The following is a 12,910-nucleotide window of genomic DNA, read 5'->3' as shown; positions in this document are numbered from 1 at the left end:
AGGTAAATCATCTTCATTTCTATAAAGAAATATTCCCCTTTTTTGGAAACATCTGGCTTGCTTTTTTTTTTTTCATTTTTCCTTACCCTTTAAGAAAATAAGAGTATAAATAAGAAATTACTTTCCTGTTTCCTGTAAGACAAAGTGCAAGAGGCATGCTAAATTGCAATGGCCTTGGCAGTCCTATTGGAGTGGTAATAGGGTGCACCCAGGGTAAGGGGTCAGCTGTAAGCACTCCCCATTGCCATGCTGGAATGTGAGTCCTGTGTTGTCAGATCTTTTGATCTTCAAAGAGGAGCCGGGGATTCTGGAATCTCCAAATTCTTTTTTGTTTGTTTTTTGTTTTTGAGACAGTCTCACTCTGTCACCCAGGATGGAGTGCAGTGGCATGATCTGGGCTCACTGCAACCTCCACCTCCTGGGTTCAAGCAATTCTTGTGCCTCAGACTCCCGAGTAGCTGGGGCTACAGGCCCCCGCCATCACACCCATCTAATTTTTGCATTTTTAGTAGAGATGGGGTTTCACCATGTTGGCCTGGCTGGTCTCGAACTCCTGACGTCACGTGATCTGACCGGCTTGGCCTCTCAAAGTGCTGGGATTACTAGCGTGAGCCACTGCCTCCAGCCTGGGATCTCCAAGTTCTTTAATATTGGCAACTTATTTTGAAGTGCTAAAAATACTTTGCTAGCTAAACAAAATACATGCCATTTTAAAAGCTTTTCTCTCAGGGGATTGTTTGTGAGCAAGGAAATATAATTAAAGCTACTGTGTCCGGAATTGGTGGGCTCTTGGCCTCACTAACTTCAAGAATGAAGCTGCGGACCCTCGCAGCGAGTGTTACAGTTCCTAAAGATGGTGTGTCCGGAGTTTGTTCCTTCAGACGTTCAGATGTGTCTGGAGCTTCTTCCTTCTGGTGGGTTCGTGGTCTCGCTGTCAGGAGTGAAGCTGCAGACCTTCGTGGTGAGTGTTACCGCTCTTAAAGGCCGCGTGTCTGGAGTTGTTCGTTCTTCCCAGTGGGTCCATGGTCTCATCGACTTCAAGAGTGAAGCTGCAGACCTTCACAGTGAGTGTTACAGCTCATAAAGGCAGCGTGGACCCAAAAAGTGAGCAGCAGCATTTATTGCAAAGAGCAAAAGAACAAAGCTTCCACTGTGTGGAAGAAGACCCAAGCAGATTGCCGCTCTCTCCGCCAGCCTGCTTTTATTCCCTTATCTGACCTCACCCACATCCTGCTGATTGGTTCATTTTACAGAGAGCTGATTGGTCTGTTTACAATCCTCTAGGTAGACATAAAAGTTCTCCAAGTCCCCACTAGGTTAGCTAGATACAGAGTACCAATTGGTGTATTTGCAAACCTTGAGCTAGACACTGAGTGCTGATTGGTGTATTTACAAGCCCTGAACTAGACACAGAGTGCTGATTGGTGCATTTACAATCCTTGAGCTAGACACAGAATCACAGAGTGCTAGTCCTCCAAGTCTACACTAGGTTAGCTAGATACAGAGTATCAATTGGTGTATTCACAAACCCTGAGCTAGACACAGAGTGCTGATTGGTGCATTTACAATCCTTGAGCTAGACACAGAGTGCTGATTGGTGCATTTACAATCCTTGAGCTAGACACAGAGTGCTAGACGGAAAAGTTCTCTAAGTCCCCACTAGGTTAGCTAGATACAGAGTGCTGATTGGTGCACATACAATCCTCCAGCTATATATAAAGGTTCTCCAAGTCCCCATCCAGTTCAGGGGCCCAGCTGGCTTCACCCAGTGGATCCTGCACCAGGGCTGTAGGTGGAGTTGCCTGCCAGTCCCGAGCCGTGCCTGCACTCCTCAGCCCTTGGGCTGTCCATGGGACTGGGCGCCACCTAGCAGGGGGCCATGCCCTCTGGGGAGACTCAGGCCGCGGGAGCCCACCGCAGCGGGGGGAGCTCAGACATGGCGGGCTGCAGGTCCCGAGCCCTGCCCTGCGGGGAGGCAGCTAAGGCCCGGCAAGAATTTGAGTGTGGCGCTGGCGGGCCGGCACTGCTAGGGGACGCGGCGCAACCTCTGCAGCTACTGGCCTGGGTGCTAAGCCCCTCACTGCCCTGGACCCGGTGGTCCTAGCTGGCCGCTCCGTGTGAGGGGCCCGCGGAGCCCGCGCCCGGCGGAACTCACACTGGCCCAAGAGCACAGCCCCGGTTGCCGCCGGCACCTCTCCCTCCACACCTCCTGGGAAGCAGAGGGAAGAGTTTCCGGCCTCAGCCAGCCCAGAGAGGGACTCCCACGGTGCCGTGGCGGGCTGAAGGGCTCCTCAAGCGCCGCCAGAGTGGATGCCGAGGCCCAGGAGGCGCTGAGAGTGAGAGCTGCTGGCACACTGTCACCTCTCACAAAGTGTGGGAAGAGAGCAGAATGAATGGACAAGAATTGCAAAGTAAGGAGAACAAGAAAGAACTGGGCAGACGTTTGTGGTAAAGAATATTAAGCTATTAAGCATCCTTTATTGGAGGTTCCTTTAGGCCAAATGATCTATGTATTTATTACTTGCCATACTGATGTAAGTATGAATTCTACCACATAGTTCCTTTATTCCATGTGTTTGCACTATTGGGCTGTAGGATAATGACGTTTAAAAAAAAAGAAAAAGCTTTCAAGTTGCCAGAATTATAAAGATGGTGCACTCCTGTTTTGAAAAAGAAAAGAAGCACCAAATTTTAAAGAATGAAAATCCACTTCTCCCATTCCACTCCCTGAATCCTCAGAAGTATCCACTGTGAACAGTTTAGGGTTTGTTCTTATAGTTCGTTATTACTGAAGTTTTGAAAACAAATCTTTCTATATCATAATTTGGTTTCCTCAACAAGATTCTATCTCTGCTATTATGTATTTTTTTCCCACATTCTAAGGAAGGTTAAAATAAAAGTCATGTTTGCATTAAGATTGTTGATACAGAAATTTAAAACTTTCATAGAACAAAGGAAAATAGACACACAATTTATCTAGTCTAATATTAATATTTATTGTGATTAAAAATAAATTTAGTCCATGATTCTTTTCAGCCAAGGAAAAAGATCGCTGAGTTTTACTTTCCTCTGTCAAATGATACTTCAAACTCTGTAATGTCAGTTAAGTATTGCTCCTTCTTTTTATAATGTCGTCTTCCTCTTGATCTGCCTTCCAGAAAAATCTTTGCTATCGGGAAATTTTTATTTTATAGGACAGCAATTCAAGAATAGAGTTGAAAAGTTAGAAGAACCTTGTGGCAACACAATTAGCACAAGTCTGAACTGGGTACACTTAGTCACACGTTAAAAGTTAAATGACTTTTTCTTCCTTATAAGGAGACTTGTTTTCAACTCCAAAAGGGAGCAAGTATTTTATCTAAAGAATGGACAAATGGGAGATCAAAGTACAATACAAGTAAGTGCTTTTTTTTTTTTTTCATGTTCTTTACCCTGGCCTCTATGTAGGTTAGTATATATTTTTCTATTTGAACATTTTCCTTATTGCATTTTACTGGGAGAAAAGTGCACTGCAAAGTTTCTGAAGTAAGTATGTTCAAAATCGACTTGGTGGTTGTCCTAAACTAATGTATACAATTGTAATGATAATACAGAAGTTAATCTAATTAAATAGATTGAAGATATAAGAGAATAGATATATTTTATGGTAACTAAAATACTTCAAAAGAAATCCATGTTTTGAAGAATTATGTTTTAAAGACCTTATAATAAATGATCTCAAATAAGCAGGACATGGTCACATATTAAGTCCTATCTAAAGTAATATTTGAGCTTAATGTGAAGATAATTAAAAGAATGTCCAATGATAGATTTAATATTTTATTTAATACTATGTATTAACCAAATAGATACATATCTTCTTACCTATTAAATCCAAGGTATATAAGTAAAGACACTCCAGTGGAAAGGAATTAACATTTGAACATCTATTATTTGTCAACACTTTATTCATTTAGTCCTCACCATAACTCGGTGAAAAATATATTATGTGTGCTTTATAGATGAGGAAACATTCTTAGAATAAATGTCATGTGCTTGTGCAACTAGTAAGTAGCAGAACAGAATCTAAAACGATTTCTGTCTGTGTCCAAAGGCTTTCTCTCCTCCATATCCCACAACCCTGGCATGAGCTTTTTCTAATGAGAAGTGCCAGAAAATCCTTAATATCCTAAGGGGCCTATTTGTTTATGGCAAAGGAGGATTCCTAGGGTGGAATCATCACCAGATCAAAGACAAATTTCTGGCATGAAAAAGTATTAATAGGGCCACGGTGGCTCACGCCTGTAATCCCAGCACTTTGGGAGGCCTAGGGGGTGTGGATCACGAGGTCAGGAGCTCTAGACTAGCCTCGTCAATATGGTGAAACCCTGTCTGTACTAAAAAATACAAAAATTAGCCAGGTGTGGTGGCATGCACCTGTAGTCCCAGCTGCTCAGGAGGCTGAGGCAGGAGAATCTCTTGAACCCGGGAGTCAGAGGTTGCAGTAAGCTGAGATCATGCCACTGCACTCCAGCCTGGGTGACAGAGCGAGACTCTGTCTCAAAAAAAAAAAAAAAAGCATTAATAGATGAGTGAGTACTGATACATAAGTCCTACTACAAAAGGCTGTAACACTGGTACAAGCCATCGTTTCCGGAGTAGCTTAGATTGACAGATAAGGAGAACCAGTGAGGGAAGCTGGCAGAAGGATCTATACAAAACAGCTGCTCCTGTTCACCCATGCAGAACACATTTGCAGTGAAACTGATATGGTGACATTTGCAAGTGAATGGCTGAAGAAAGTTAACAATTAGTTAGGATGGGGGTGGTACTCCTGGTGAAGGTATGCCCCACCACAACGCCCGCCCAGAGCACACCCTCCTGTCCTCCTGTTCTGATATTGGGAGTGGAACCCTGATTTGCCTTTGTGCTCTCTGCCCATGTATCTTAAAGAAGTCTACCCAGTGACACGACTTGCCCACTAGCACAGAAATCCTTCTAGTCAGTGTGATATCTGTTCAGAAAAACCCCACTTAACAACAGAGGAAATGCACACGAGCTACTTGAATTCATCAATCTAGTCTTTCTCTCATGAGTATGTGCAGATAACCAATGATGGCCAGATATCTGGGGAAAATCAACAGCATCAGATAGGACTAAGATGAAAAAAGAAAGTCATAGACCAATGAAAACAGGTTATTTAGGGAAGAAAAAATTTTAAAAACGCTAGTTAATGTCCTCAGAGATTGATGAAAGAATGGTGTCTATAAGGAAAGTACATGGTTTTATGCAAAAAGAGAACAAGAGGAAATTAAAAATATGATTGCCCCTCCCTCCCTCCATTTAATAAAAGTCTGGGCTTAAAAGTAGAGCAAACAGACAAAGTAACTATGAGAGAAAAAAAGTAAGAGATCATAAAGATTAATCTAGGATGTCAAATACCTTTCTATTGAGAAATCAAGTGAGAGAGAGCAGATAAACAGAGAAGCTGGACTGGGGGTGGGGGACATAGAAGGAGAAGGAAGCTGGACTACCTTAATGCAATGATGAAGAGTTTATATGTTTCTTGTGTAATGTGGAAAAAAAGCAACAAGAAACTTCAGGAAAAACACAAAAACTTGTACAAGACAGTCATGTTCCACAGAGTTTTTTTTTTTTTTTGGAGACAAGGTCTTACTCTGGCTCAGGCTGGAGTGCAGTGGCATGATCTCAGCTCACTGCAGCCTCCAGATTGTCAGTTCAAGAGATTCTCCTCCCTCAGTCTCCCAAGTAGCTGGGATTACAGGCACGCACCACCACGTCTGGCTAATTTTTTTGTATTTTTAGTAGAGATGGAGTTTCACCATGCTGGCCAGGCTGGTCTTAAACTCTTGGTCTCAAGTGATCCACCCAACTCAGCCTCCCAAATTGCTGGGACTGCAGGTGTGAGCCACTGTGCCTGGATACTTTGATTCTTAAATCGTTTCCTTTGAGTGACAAAGTTTTCCTTACATAGGATTACATTTCTTTCTTCTGAGGTTTAATCGTAATACTTGATTTTGCACTGAATAATATCAACATCATAATAATGTTCTATATGCTATTCGTTTCTAACTTTTAGAATCAACCAGTAAACAAAGCTTAGAAGACTTAATAAAATAAGGACAAGACTCTATAAAACAAAACTTTATTAAAAAACCAAGACTTTATTTTAAAAACCAAGACTGTATTTAAAAACAAGGCTTTATTTTAAAAGCCTTTATATAAACTAGACTTTGCCAGGTATGGTGGCTTATGCCTACTGCAATCCCAACTACATGGAAGGCTGAGGTGGGAGGATTGCTTGAGGCCAGGGGTTCATGACCAGTCTGGGAAACACAGGAGATTCTCTCTCTAAAGAAATAAAAAATAAACAAATATGCTGTGTGTGGTGACATGCATCTGTAGTCCCAACTACTCAGAAAGATCACTTGAGCTCAGGAATTTGAGGCTATAGTGAGCTATGATTGCACCACTTGCACCCTATCCTGGGCAACAAAGGGAGATATTGTCTCTAAAACAAACAATCCACAGGATTTTATATTAAAAAACCAAAAAAGAAAAAAAAAAACCCCAAGACTTCATAAAACAAAGATAGAGTATACTGTAAATGTTATAAATACTAGTAATTGAAAAATCATGGTATAGTTAACAAAACCTGGGAGCTACAGGTGAGAAGAAGTGAAGGATAGTGGAGCATTCATACGTTCTCACTTTATAGAGAGGAAGTTGAGATACTTCCTAAAATTAGTGAAAAAGTAAAGAGAATTTAAGCTTATTATTTGAAATAATGAAAGGTAACTAATAAACAGTTATACAGTAACCAACAAAACCTGAGAGAATGATTAGGGAGAAAGCAGCGAGTGAGATGAAGCACTGATCTTTCACAGTGGGTCATTGTTTTGGTTGCTAAATCAAGAAATAGAGCTATATTAGTAGTATTGAGAATTAGATGAGACAGGCTAACATCAGTCACTTCAGCAGATCCTAATCCTTACCTAAATCTTTTACCTATACGTTTGTTAACAAGCTCATTCTTCTCAAATACATATCTTAATGAGCCCAGTGATTGACTTATTGGGAGAACAACTTACACCATTCATTTGGAAACACAGGTTTAGGAAGATATAAGCAGACTTTTTCAGAAGTCTATTATTGTGATGTGTTAATGGTCATTAAATTGACTGTAAGATTGCCCTCTTTTAAGAGTGAAACGTGTATTTGCGTAAAGAGGAAGGAAGAGACTGTATGGTCTTAGAACGAAGTTAATTGAAGTACAAATATATGTCAAAATGTGTTATAAATTATGTTATACTGTCTTCATCATGTGCAAATGTGTTGACTATGGCTTGTAGGTTATTTGCATCTGATGCTTTTTTTTCAGTCTTCTCACTTTCTTTTTTTTTTTTTTTTGAGACGGAGTCTTGCTCTGTCACCCTGGCTGGAGGGCAGTGGCACGATCTTGGCTCACTGCAAGCTCCGCCTCCTGGGTTCATGGCATTCTCCTGCCTCAGCCTCCCGAGTAGCTGGGACTACAGGTGCCCACCACCACACCCGGCTCATTTTTTTTTTTTTTTTGTATTTTTAGTGGAGAAGGGGTTTCACCGTATTAGCCAGGATGGTCTCGATCTCCTGACCTTTTGATCCACCCATCTCGGCCTCCCAAAGTGCTGGGATTACAGGCGTGAGCCACCACGCCGGGCCTAGTCTTCTCAGTTCCAATTATCTTTTATTTTTCTCTCTTTCCTGGCAGTATTTCATTCATATTCTCTGATTTTTTTGCAGTTCTTAAAACTCTTAGATCTTTGATTTTAAGCAAATAAATGTTTAGCAATGCATACAGGTCTTATAAACAGTTTCATGCAATATGTTATGTTCAAAATGGTGACACGTGTTTAACATAATACATTGTAGAAATTCCAAGTTTGACTTCCAAAGATTAAACAAATACTCAGACATGAATTGACCTGTCAGTGTCAACATTTATAAGAGTCACAGTTTCCTTTTTTTTTTTTTTGAGACGGAGTCTCGATCTGTTGCCCAGCCTAGAGTGCAGTGGTGCGATCTCGGCTCACTGCAAGCTCTGCCTCCCGGGTTCACGCCATTCTCCTGCCTCAGCCTCCCAAGTAGCTGGAAGTACAGGCACCTGCCACCATGCCCGGCTAATTTTTTCTATTTTTTAGTAGAGATGGGGTTTCACTGTGTTAGCCAGGATGGTCTCGATCTCCTGACCTCGTGATCTGCCCGCCTCGGCCTTCCAAAGTGCTGGGATTACAGGCATGAGCCACCGCGCCTGGCCTATGAGTCACAGTTTTCATGAAAACTGGTGTTTTCATTGGCTGGAGGAGTATGTGAAAATCACACCCTTCTAAACACAGGGAAACAAACTAATGATAACTACTTGAAGACCTAAGGATGGAAATAACGCCAAGTGCTTATCTCTAGTTAGTCTAACAAGGGGTTAAGCTATAATTTCATTTAATACCATTATATCTTTGAATTTTTAAAAGCAGTAATAGAACCATCAATACCACAAAACCAACACCATCCCTTAAAATATGGTTATGAATATATTAACAGTTTGGATAGAGAGTTTAGTTAGGTCTTTCAGCGTTTAAATAATTTCAGTTAGGGGGTTCCTTTTAACCCTTTGGGTAGGTAACATACTGGGTACCCCAATATGTTGCCTACTCCCCCTTCCATGTATTTTATATTTTATGTTACTAAATAATAATAGTTACTAGTTAGAGACCATTTCTACCCACAGTTCATATCTGTAACTATGGTCCAAAAGCGCTAACCCCAGAATAAAATGTGTGATCTGGCTAAAGGAAAACATCACATGGTGAACTGATAAGAGGAGCTTATTGTGAAAGTCTCTGAGTATAGTGTAGTGCCAAAACATTGGTTTTCAATGTCAAAATACAGAGTTCACTGGAAAATTTGGAGCTGAACTGAGGCATGCCTAAAATAGAGCCCTCGAGCAAACACTCCATTAGCTATTCCTCGTCGCCAGTCATTCCTGTTGCTGGGTGAATTATTCTCATTTCTAATTTCCCAATACAGAAAGTGAGAGTTTTGGAAAAGCAGACATATTCCCGGTATCAAGTTAGTGTCAGTATCAAGCAAAACTTAAACAGCAGTACTCCCAATAAGAATTCTGAAGGATGTTAATTTAGTGTGACCTTGAACCTTGCTTAAAGGTGGATCTGTATAAATAGTTCATTACTTGGTATTTCCCCACAATTTATCTAGCTTATGAAAACTACCGGGGAAAAAATACACATCTTAATCTCGTAAAACTCACACCTACTTCCTCCTACAATATATAATTTTAGAGGAGGCTAGTTTGAGTTCCCAAATAGGTTGAGTCATTGGTGCCTGCTATGTGTCAGTCACTGAGTTCAGCACGGGAAAAACAACATAATAGGTTATCAGATGTATTTACTGATGTTTCTTAAGGAAGGAGAAAGGATACAAATAAATATCTTTATATGGTGATGTGGAAGGGCTGTGGTGATGTGTATAGGGTGCTATGGGAGGTTAGAGGGCAATATCCAGACCAACCTGGAGTTAGAGAAGGCTTCCTGGAGAAGACATGCTTCAGTTGTGTCTGTTCTGTTTGTGTAGTGGTTTTTTTCTTTTTCGCTCAGTCAAGCATTCCAAATAATCATGAAAATATAAACAAGAGAGTAAAACTCACCCAAAATCTCTTCACAAAGATCATTGCTGTCGACATTTTAGTGAATAACCTTTCCAGGCATGCATGTATATATGTTTGCATACCGATAATTTTATAAAAATGTGGCCATACTTCACATGCTATTCAGTATCTTGATAATTTTTCATTCAACAATATAACCTGGATATCATTGCAGATCAATACATTTAAAATCATGTTACAATTTTTCATGGCCATATAGTATTTTATCATACTTTACGCCTTTGTTTAGCCAGAGGACAATTAGATTGTTTTCTTCTGCTGTTTTAGATAATACTGTAATTAACATCATTGTGTTTATAGCTTTGGGTACTTGAGCAATGATTTCCACAGATAGGTCTCTGGAAGAATTGCTAGATCATAAATTACACACATTTGAAATTTTGATTCATAAAAGCCAAAATTCCAGAAAAGTTGTACCAATTCGAATCACCATTTTCCTACACCTTTGTCAACATCAGATTTTGTTAATCTATTATATGTTTGTCAATCTGATAAAGAATTTTTATTTGAATGTGCATTTCCTTAACAGTAAGATTAAACTTTTCATACTTCTTGCCTATTTTTCTGATTTTTATGAATTATACATGTTTTTCATAGGCATGTTTATCATCATCTGATTGGCAAACGATCTTTGTATGCTGGGGATATTCATGTTGGTCTGTCGTATGCACTATGGCTATTTCACCTCTTTGCTTATTTGACTTTAATTTTGGTTTAAAAATATTTATGAATTGGGTCTCAGTCTTCTCTATTTTGATTTCGAGTTTTGAATGGGCTGTAAAAAGGTCTTTCCACATAGAGTTCCTTTAAAAAACTCGTATTTTTCCCTGGTACTTTTACAGTTTTATTTAAATAAAATTAAGCCATGTAGAATTAGCTGTGATATAAAAAATAAGGTGGGGTTTATATTAGTTACCCATGTCGAATAATCTTTTCCTTTGCTGATATAAAATGCTGTATAGTAATTAATAGGTGTTGCAGTTAGGTTGCCTGGATCAAATTTTGGCTCCATGGCTTACTAACTGGATGAATCTGTTTTCTCATTTATAAAACAGGTATAAAAATACTATGTATCTCTTGGAATTGTTTCCAGGATTCATACATTAGTGTATGTAAAGGGCTTAGAATAATATATGACATATATAAGAGCCCACTAAATAGTAGCTGTTATTGGATACCAAATTCACATGTATATGTGGTACTATTTCTAGACTATTGTTGCACTCACTGGAGTCTAGTAATTCATGGGTCAGTACCAATTCTAACTTTATAACATGCATGGACAAGTTCTTATTCTTTTTCAAAATTTTCCTCATTCTTTTAGCATATTTATTTGTTTATTTATTTAGAGATGGAGTCCCACTCTGTAGCCCAGGCTGGAGTGCAGTGGTGTAATCTTGGCTCACCGCAACTTCTGCCTCCGGGGTTCAAGTGATTCTCCTGTCTCAGCCTCCTGAGTAGCTGGGATTACAGGCACCCACCACAAAATCCAGCTAATTTTTGTATTTTTAGTAGAGATGGGGTTTCGCCATGTTGGCCAGGCTGGTCTCGAACTCCTGACCTCAGGTGATCCACCCGCCTTGGCCTCCCAAAGTGCTGGGATTACAGGCTTGAGCCCCCGCTCCCGGCCAGCATTTTCATTTTTATATGAACATTAAAATCGTTTTGTCAATTCCTAACGAGCTCGTTGAGATTTTGATTGGTAGTACAGAGAATGTTATTTGGAAAAGTTGACTTCAAACCTTTTAATTTTTCTTTCCATTAAATAGCATGTCTTCCATTTATTCAAATCTTTGTGTTACTTTACAGTTTTATTTATATGGGTCTTCATTTCTTGATACTGAATATTCTGAGCTAAGTCTTGAAGGATGAACAGGAATCAGCAAAATGGAGGAAAAAAAATCGTTTAGTGGCCTCTCTTTAGTTGCCAGAAGTCATAGTTATATTGGAACACTCCTAGTTTTAGAAATAACATTCTTTAGTCAGTCCACATGAGATACAACCAGTGAACTAAACTGGAAAAAAAAATGTGGTGTTTCCTGCAAAGGAGTGGGGCAGGCAGCCAGTGTGAGAAATATTTATGCAGCTGTTGCCTGAACTAGTCCAAAGAAACTTCTGGTGACTGCTAACAATAAACATGTTTAGCTTGCTAAGAACCTATTGATTTATTTAAGAAAAATCCAGTCTAATATGTTTTCAATCAGTGTGTATGAACCAAGGAATGTGAATGTGGGTGAATGTGTGTTTGTGGGTGTTTTGAACAGAGCTCAACCTGGGCAAGTTTGTGAAGTAGTTCCAGTTTTCCTTCATTTGCCATTTGATCTCATTTTTAGCCCATCTCACCTCAACCTCAGAACCATGGCCTTGGAATACCACTGCGAGGGTTTCAATTTCCTGCCCAGGTACTAACTTTCTGTGTCCTGTCCAAGCTAACACTAAATAGAACCCTCTCCCTCAAATGCCAAGTCATGGATAGCTGATCTTAGTCAATCTGTGCTTAGCTAGGGATGAAATAAACATCAATAGACTCCCCTGTCCTTAAAGTGAAGTTATGTACTTTAAGGTACTTTTTATCCAGAGTTCTTTTTCAGACCTCAGAATTTTAAAGAGATCCATGATCTCCCACACTGTGACTTTTTATTACTACTCTTTACACCACCTAGGAGTATAGGGTTGCCCTTGCTACTCCCCCAAGACTTTAAAAAATATTATATATATTTGAATCAGGAGACTCATTCTATTCTCAGGGCAGCCTATCCAGCCTACAAGCCAGCTGTTGAAAAATAATACTTCTGTGCCTTTTTCTCTGCTCTACAAGCTGGATTGGTCTTAGACTTCCTGTGACACAGCCAGGAAGACAAAACTCATCCAGAATTGTCCTCATGCTAATTACATTTTATTCATTTCGCCAACTTCAAAAATACTGGCAGTTCCAGTAATAAAGTGGTTTCTTTCATTCAACATATCCTTACAGAGAACCTAGCAGTAATTTTAAAGGCAGGAATAATACGACAATTTAAAGATTCATTAATTTATTAAGCAAAAAAATTTTTTTAATGTTCTAAAATTAGATTGTGATGATGGCTGCTCAACTCTGAACATGCTAAAAGCCTTTAAGTTGTATACTTTAAATGGGTGAAATATATGGTCTGTGAATTATATCTCAATAAAGCTGTTTTTAAAAAGCCA

The sequence above is a fragment of the Macaca fascicularis genome, chromosome 12, assembly GCF_037993035.2.
Source record: "Macaca fascicularis isolate 582-1 chromosome 12, T2T-MFA8v1.1".
In the NCBI taxonomy this organism is placed as follows: Eukaryota; Metazoa; Chordata; class Mammalia; order Primates; family Cercopithecidae; genus Macaca; species Macaca fascicularis.
This window is presented reverse-complemented; position numbering follows the sequence as displayed.